The sequence below is a fragment of the Octopus bimaculoides genome, chromosome 2 (assembly GCF_001194135.2).
Source record: "Octopus bimaculoides isolate UCB-OBI-ISO-001 chromosome 2, ASM119413v2, whole genome shotgun sequence".
NCBI classification, from domain to species: Eukaryota; Metazoa; Mollusca; class Cephalopoda; order Octopoda; family Octopodidae; genus Octopus; species Octopus bimaculoides.
The window spans coordinates 181009707-181018873 of record NC_068982.1 but is presented as its reverse complement, the minus strand read 5'-3'; positions in this window follow the sequence as shown (position 1 = coordinate 181018873).

Here is a 9167-nt window from a genome sequence, read left to right as displayed (position 1 = left end):
CACACACACACTTTTATATATTTAATTCAAATAAACAAACAATTTTTAAACCGAAAAGCAGAAAAAAGCAAACGTACGGACGTGCACAGGAAAATGGACGCTCGGTGAAAGGAGACAGTTGTTAATGTTTCGAGCATAACTTTTCGTCGAACACAATAAAATACAAAGATACAGGAGAAAATAAGACAAAATCGCCAACTGTACATATGTGGTTACATTTCTAAAGTGACTGACAGTGGTTTCTGGGACAGGAGAGTGTGTAGACGATCGGGATACGTGTGTGAGTGAGTATATGTATGATAGCGTATGTGTGTAGCAGTAACTACCTCTGTGTGTGCGTGTGTGTGTGTGTGTGTGTGACTGGATATATGTATGTATGGTAGCGCGTGTGTGTGTAGCAGTAACTTCGTGTGTGTGTGTATGTGTGTGTGGCAGTAACTCTGTGTGTCTGTGTGTGGTAGTAACTGTGTGTGTGGATTACATATGATTTCGTGTGTGTGTGCGTGCGTGCGTGTGTGTGTGTATATTCATGTATATATGCATATGTGCACAGTTGCACGCTTCTGTTTTTGCTCTTTTCATCTTTCCCATCCATCAGATTGTCCTTCTCAGTGTGTCTCTCTGTTCTTCTCCCTCTCTGTCTCTCTTCCCCACTCTTTCTTCCTCTATATATCCATATATTACTTTGCGACAATGAACGAAAAATATAATTATTAGGAAAAATAAAAATCCATAGAGCCATTTTGCAGTATGATGTTGTTTCGAAGATGCATGAAATATATTCAGAAAGATATGAGACCAGTGAGTGTTTGTGTGAGAGAGAATGAATAGATTAAAATATACAAAGGCGATTAATTATTTTATATTGAAACAGTAACAAATATTTAAATTTCAGCATGGGATCTTTCAGTGTATTGTATAAAACAGCACCTGAAAATTTCCTGCCGTTATGACTGCGACTTCATATAATTTATAGAAATAAACTCATATAGATATCCAAAGGATTTGATTAATACCATGCCGTGCGCACTTTTCAGGTGCACCATTCTAGATATTGCACTTCTAGAATGTGTGTGATAGTTGTATAAAATGTGTAAATCATGCGGTTTATTGAACTAAAATGAATCACCGCCGTATAATAATAGCCGATATCAATGTTAAGTGTTTGTTTAACTCTCCCGTGACTCCTTACCTGAAAAAAGTGAGAAGATGAGGGGCGGTAAAAAAAGAGAGACGATGAGAGCTAATACATGAAATATTAGGTTGAATTTTAGTGTCAAGCAACGAGTAAAGAATGCTACACCCCCCCACACACATATACATACATATATATATGTGTATATATATATGTATATATATGTGCCATCAAAACTCTTGATTGGACCATGGCAGGTGGGGGAGAAGAGCCATGCAAGGAACGTGAAAATCACGGTGGTGCACCAGCATGACCGCAGCCACTTGGCTGAAACACATTAATAAATAAATAAATAAATAAATAAATAAATATATATATATATATATATATATATATATGTATGTGAGTATGTGTAAATATATATATATATATATATATATATAACACAAAGGCAAGGCGATGACAATGACAAGAGACGTTAACTAAGATGATTGAATGTGGGATAGAGAGAACGGAGGAAAGAGTGAGAGAGAGAGTCCTAGAGGTAAAAGCATTTTAGAATAATTATAGACCGTTATACTGAAGGGAAAACTATATAAGAGAATACACGATATTAAACAAAGAAAAGAAACTAAAGGAAAATGGGAGGAGAGAGAAGGGGAAATGATGGAATAGTGGTGAGCTACAGGAAAAAAGTGAGGGTCTAGAGAAGAAGAGATGTAATAAAGTAATGCATTTGAGTGCCACTTCTCTCTTTTGTTTTTGTTTCCAATAGCTATGCACTTTTGAATCTCTTCTGGATTCCAATATAATGATTGTTGTATCATATACCCACGTGTGTATGTATGTATGTATGTATGTATGTATGTATGTATGTATGTGTAAATGTATGTATGCCTGTATGTATGTATGTTTAAATTTAGGTATGCCTGTAGGTGTGTATGTATGGGTGTATGTATGTATGCATGTATGTATGTATTCGAGGCTAAGGCTTCCAAAAATGTTCCTCCTAGTATTCGTTTCCAATTGTAAAGAAATGGTAAACAAATGTATTATGGAATAGGGCAAGTAGAATATATTTGGATCCCACATAAGGCTTTAAATAGGCAAAAAGAAAATAAAGGTAAGACCTCATTCATTAATGAATATTACTGTTATGTCCAATATAAGTTGGAGGAATTGGAGAGGAGGTTTTATGAATATGGAAATATGGGGAAAGCTAAAAGAAGAAAAAAAAGAATATCAAGCATCTGCAAATAAAATATAAATATTAATAGACAAAAGAAAGATGTGCATGGGAATGAATATACGTTATTATTTTTTTTAAATTAAATATAAATATATAGACTACTGTAAATTTGCAACAATCTTGTTTAAATATATTTGATGTTTGGCAGAAAGATTTGCTCAAGTGCAGAATCTTCCGTTTCTACATGAGTTGGCAATTTTGTATTGGTATGGATTCTTTCATTGTTACTATATGTGCACAACTAATAACTCATGGATATACGTGTGCGAATACAAGAATTTTTGCATGTGTGTGCATGTCTGTCGTTTGTGTAGTGCTATATTCATAAATGTACGTGTACAAAAAAAGAAAATGAAAATACAAGCAAGCAACTCGCATGAAATCGCTGAAAATATTTCTTTCATTAAAAAGAACATTGAATAATATGGGTATAAATATGTTTAATAATGTCTTAGTTTCTGGGTATATATATATTGTACAAGTTTCAACAGATCTGTTTATCTTTTATTTATATTTCGAAGTTTTCAGATGTGTGGGTAAATGTGTTTTGAATTATGATGTTGGAATTGTCAAGTAGTAAATTATTGAATGAACATCTATTATATTTGGATTATGAATTTTCTTTAGGTATGCATTTATCTACTTAAATATCATCATATTACCGTACTTTCATATGGATGATGCTTCTTTCACTATTTTGCACATACATTGGCTGATTTAAATTTTGGTGAAATTCATGTTGATTGCAATGATTTTAATGCATCAATAATTGAAGTTATTGCTTTTTTAAAATTTTAATACCTCATGCGGCGGCTTACATGCAACTGACAAAGCTCTAAACAGTAAGTATGGTATGCATAGATTTTACACTGTGCAACAGGAAAGCAATTAAAGTGGCAAATTTAGTCAAATACGCTATCAAAAAATCTATAAAATAATATTTTCCTAGTTTCTTTTATATTTTTGAAAAAGAACAGCAATTAATTTTTGAATTATAAAAGCAAAATATAAAGCACATAATTTAGTAAGTGTAATAATGGTTGTTAAATTATATCATGTAACATAGAAAATAAGTTAAAAGATCCATTTATTCTCTACTAATGGAAAAAAAACAAAAACAAATTCTAGCTGCAACACTACTGCGCATTTTACAACACCTAAACTGTATAAAAGCATACATGTTCACGGGAAGTAATTATAGTGTATAAATCGTATGCGAAAAATCATATTTTATTTTCAAGCTAATATCTAAAAGAAGAACAATCTGATATTGCCTTTTGTTAAACCTTTGGATAAAGTAAACGGCACGAAATGGTCATTTACATTGAATTATTATAACATAAAAGAGATAAATGCAGACAGCAAAATCTCGATACGAAGTAATGGTAATTCGAGAAAAAAAAATCCCTTTTTAAATACTTCGTATATTAGTGAAGCAAGTGGTAATTCATAAATCACAGTCAGGATATAATGAAAACAAAGGAAGGCATCCTGTCAGACGAGTAGTAGTAGTAGTAGTAGTAGTAGCAGCAGCAATAGTAGTAGTAGTAGTAGTAGTAGTAGTAGTAGTAGTAGTAGTAGTAGTTTGAAAAATTATAATGAAGATAATTACAAAAGATGTCTACAAGTATGTTTAATAATATTCCTTTCTTTATAGCCCACTACGACCTATATATAACAATTAACAATACAAAACTGGCTGTTCAAAAGGCGTTTACAAAAGATGTAATTTTGTGTATGTATATAATAATTAGTTGAAATTCAAAAACCGAATTACATTATATTGAAAGCAAAAACAAAACATATAAATTAGGGCTGTAGGCTGAAGGCAACGTCGGTAGAATGAGGGCATCCAAGAAGTGCACCAGTTTCTGTCCCTATCACCTCTTGACAACTGCGAAGATAGAAATTGCACAAGGTCATTTTAGGCTTGTATCGAATCATAAAGTGATCCCCATCTTTAAATTCATGACCCACCCCTTCAGCTATCGAGAGACCGATAATATAGATATCAGCGACCATTTATCCTCTTACGCCGCCTGGTATTCATAGTATACGTACTCTTTATCTGCACGGTGAGTGTCTTCTTTTCTTTCTTTGATCAGCAAAACTATCAGATTTTGAATTAACTTTCAGTTCAGTCCATCAGGATTCCACTTCACGTTTACTTCTTTTGTGTAAATGTGGCTACAATCCCAGCATCAACATCCTCATATCCAGAGACCCAGGCTGTAGACAAATTAGTGACTCATTACGTTAGTCTACTTCTCGGTCTGTATCAAGGACTGGTACACACTTACATATACTCAGTTCTGGGTTTTACAGCAAAAAACTTGCTCATGAAACATTGGTACCAAGACTGATCCTCGTAATCTTTGATAACCGGTTTTCTTGCTTTTCTTTTTTTTTTAGTTGGTATTGATACTCTCTGAAACTTGCCTTGCTCCTTTTGCTTTTCCTGTCTTTTTCCGACAAGCAGGCTGATATTTCCTACTTCATTATAACAGCTATACTTCTGCTTTGCACCATCGACCTATTTCAATTCCTTCACTGTCTCAATAGATCTCAACACAGAAATAGCTTGTGTTTTTGGAGTTCATAAGGAACTGCATATTCAGGGAGATTCCACAGATTTAAGCAGTTATTTTGTTTTTCATATTATCTATTAATCCTTACTTTGCTGATAATGTAATTAGATATCAAGACTCTAATTTGGTGATAATTTTGGCTAATGATTCTAGCCTTGTATTTGTTGTGGACATGGTCTGTGCCTCGAAGATTGAATAAACTTGTATATAATCCTGCCGCTCACAAATAAATCAAGCCATATAATTGGTCATGACACCACATACTCCTCAGAGGTATATGGAAGCCTAAATACTTTTAAAAGAGTGTTACGTCATTTGCTCTTTCGTGACAAAGTTTTAGGAATTTTTCACAATCTTTTGAATTAGTTTTGAATGTTTTCTTTTTATCTGCCTCTAACTAAATACTGTTATCTCGGAACACTTTTAAAACGTTGAATTGCTGTTTTGAGTAGGGTCCATGTATTATCGGCACTTAATATGACGGTCAAGCCACTTTTAGTTTATGGATGTTTATGACGTAATTCTGCGATTGCGGTGACTGTATCAATTTAAACTTATTCAGTATTCAATTAATTTCAATACACTTGGAGCATCATATTTCCATACATCATGCACATTTTATATTGCTTTTACAGTCCTTTTACAGACATTATTAGGTTCTCTAGACAATTACTAACTCTTGCAACTATTTTCTAAAGAATTCATTGGAGGAAGATAGTTAATGTGTATGAAGAGCACTTTTAACGATGGTAAAGTTGAGCCAACAAATCCATTAACGTTACAGTTCTTTAAATGGAGTGTAGTTGTAAAAATCATCCTTAAAATGTCCTCTGTTTAATGAGGATAGGGACGCCTAGGCTCCCAGCAAAATTGCTAATTTGTAAATGTTCTTATTTGTTTTCTATATATTTCCACGTTGGGTGAATGATACGCTGCGATAATTGTGTATGTATTTCGTTTGTTGACGGCATCTCCGAACTCTAGAAATATACAGTGTGGTTTCATACCTAACGATATTCAATCAATTACATTTAACTTACTTTTACATTTATGCCATCAGAATTTCTACGGTTTAACTAAACCTCTTATTTATATCCGTCCATTTCCTACGGATTATAGTTCAGATTTTCTGACACATTTTATATTCCAGATGAGCGGCTGGCCTGTTGTAATACACACACACACACACACACACACACACACACACACACACACACACACACACACACACACACACACACACACATACACACACACATTCACATGTATCAGAGATTTGCTCATGTTCTTAATCTTTGCATGAAAGAAATGGTCTCAAATGTATTCATTTTTATATGGGAAAATTGTTTTCCTTTCCTAGTAACCTGTTCAGTATTTTATTGTAGTCTCTTTTGCTATTCTTTGAATACTATTTCCCCGAACTTCATGCAAATATATTCACTTAGTAGTTCAAACAATTGCTGCGCTCTTATCTGTTCTACTTGTTCCCTTCTTGCTTTGAAGAACTTTTTTTTATTGCTTTCCCTTTTTTTCTCTTTTTGTCCCTTTTATATGAGTTTTATAATTGCTGATCTGATCTCACACCGGGATTTGATAACAACTGATAACGTTCTTCGTCTAAATAGTCTTCATTCCATATCATACGTTGCATTTTTGTCATTGATTTCCTTGAAGATTTACTTCGTATGTGTTGTTCATGCATAACTCTAATTCATATTTTCTTTGAATATTTCTCATAGAATATCTGAACCCTCATCACTTGTTCTCAGTTTTAGTTTCCCTTTCAAAATTCTTTTCCCCACACGATATCTCTTCCCTATTGTAGTTAATTTGTATGTTTTATTTTCCTTGTGCTTCACTATTTCTATTTTACGGAGCAAAACCGCATACGTATTTTCTGGATTTTGTATTGCAACTTTCATTTTGAGTGTTTCATGGGCTTTTGCAAATGCGTGGGCCTTTATTCTATTAGGGATGAACTGTTAAGGCAACTCACTAAATTAGATTGGGTTCTTCTGAGTTTTTTCTAGAAAAATCTTTCTCTTTTATTATTAGGCATTTATTTCTCATAAACTATCTGGCAGCTCGCAGTATTGGGAATTGGGAAGGGTTTAAGATGATTCTTCCTGATTAATGTCGATTCGTATTGTTATTGTCACTTTTGTTCTGTTTTAATTTATGTCAGATCTTTCTTATACTTACATTGTTTTAGCTTGTCATGATGTATGTAACTATACCTTATGTTGATATGTGTACAGTTAAGAGAATATGAGATTTGTAACGTGTATTAGATTATACATTCTGCCGCTCTGTGTATCGTTATCGAAATACCTATATTGTAAAGTATGTGTCGATGGTTGTTTGAATGATTGCATTGACGCATTTAATTTCATCAGCTTCCATTTGTGTTTTCGAAATCGTAGTTCTATTAAATATATGAGAATGGGAATAATCTTTAGGATTGCTTACAGATAAGAAACATTGCATCATAAAAGGTATAACTCTGTTATGTGTGGATTTATTTATTATTATTTTTTTTTTTTATGACTTCAGGTATTTTCCATTATAAGGATGAAGATTTTGGTTACGTATTTACTACTCTAAACATCGTAGTCTCTCTCTCATTAAAGCATGGAAATTTTACTATAAATATGTTAATTTCTATTATAAAATATGTGAGTAATAGTATTATTTCTAGCGGGTCGGACGGCAATAGAGTAGAGTCCTTGGAGGACTAAGACATGATATTTAGACACGCATAATTTATTCTATTATTTTGCTGGTTGTAGTTGGTGTGACTATACTGGGGCATGAGAGAACCTTAGCACAATATATTTAAGTTTTACGAAGACAATTACTTTTCATGGGCAAGTGTTTGGTGTAATACAACTAGATGTTGCATGAACAACGATGTTACTGCTACTGAAAATAATTTGGTTTATTGACGGACCTGAAGTCAATAACCGAGGTCCCATTATAAAGAAGTCGCATTTACGATGTTTCTGATTATATTTGTTGATACTCTTAGTTGGGATGCTACTACAAAACGCTGCAACTGTATAAAGTTTCACGCTTCAGAATATTCAAGCGAGTTCTAATATGTATTTTACCGAGAAAGCCAGTTATGAGAAAGGCTTCATAATAATAATTAAAAACAGTAATAAATATAGACTCGGCTGACGATAATTATCATCAGATTACTAATATTAGGAATACAATTTCGTAGAATATTCTCGGAGTAATTTGGATGAGAATTAGATGATATTTCTTTAGCTTCTCGGTAAGTGTAAAACTTAATTCTCTCAAATAAATAGTCGAAAACTTCTCTATGAAGAAGAAAACATCGAGTGTAATTTTCCATTATATAATTTTATGGCATCTTGTAATTTTCAACCTTTTAACCCATGATCATTCATATATATATATATATATATATATAGGCGCATGCGTGGCAGTGTGTTAACAAGCTTGCTTCCAAATAAATATCTGTGGGTTCAGTCCCACTGCATGGCACTTTAGGCAGGTGTTTTCTTTTATAGCCTTGGGTTGGGCAAAGCCTTCTGAGTGGATTTCGAAGTGAAAAACTGAGACAGACATACATACTTATATATCTGTATGTACGTATGTATGTATGTATGTATGTATGTATGTATGTATGTATGTATGTATGTATAAACAAAAACATTCACACACACACACACACACACACACACACACACACACACACACACACATATATGCAGGTTGTCTTTAAGCCTATGTCTGTTTCCCACCACTGCTTGACAACCGGTGTTGCTAAATTTATGTTACTGTAATTTCGTGTTAGAATACCTACCAGGTTTTAAAAACTGGTGTCGATTCATTTAACTAAAAATTCTCCAAGGTGGTGTCCCAGTCTAATGACAGACAAGTAATAAATATAAGGGTGCGGGAAATTAAATAATTGCCTTCTGTATACAAAGTTTCTCTCACGTTATGGAATGCATCATACAAAAGGACCAAATGGTTTATATTGAAATAAAAGAATACATGTAAACAAGTGTGTTTTACTTGATATAATCAGTACCAGACGGAATTTTATATTCACATTCTATCTAGAGTCACAGACGTTCATACTTATATAACATTAATTTTATTAGAATTCCTTTCTCACGCCATAAACTGTATTTTCATATGGTTGAACTGGATTATATAT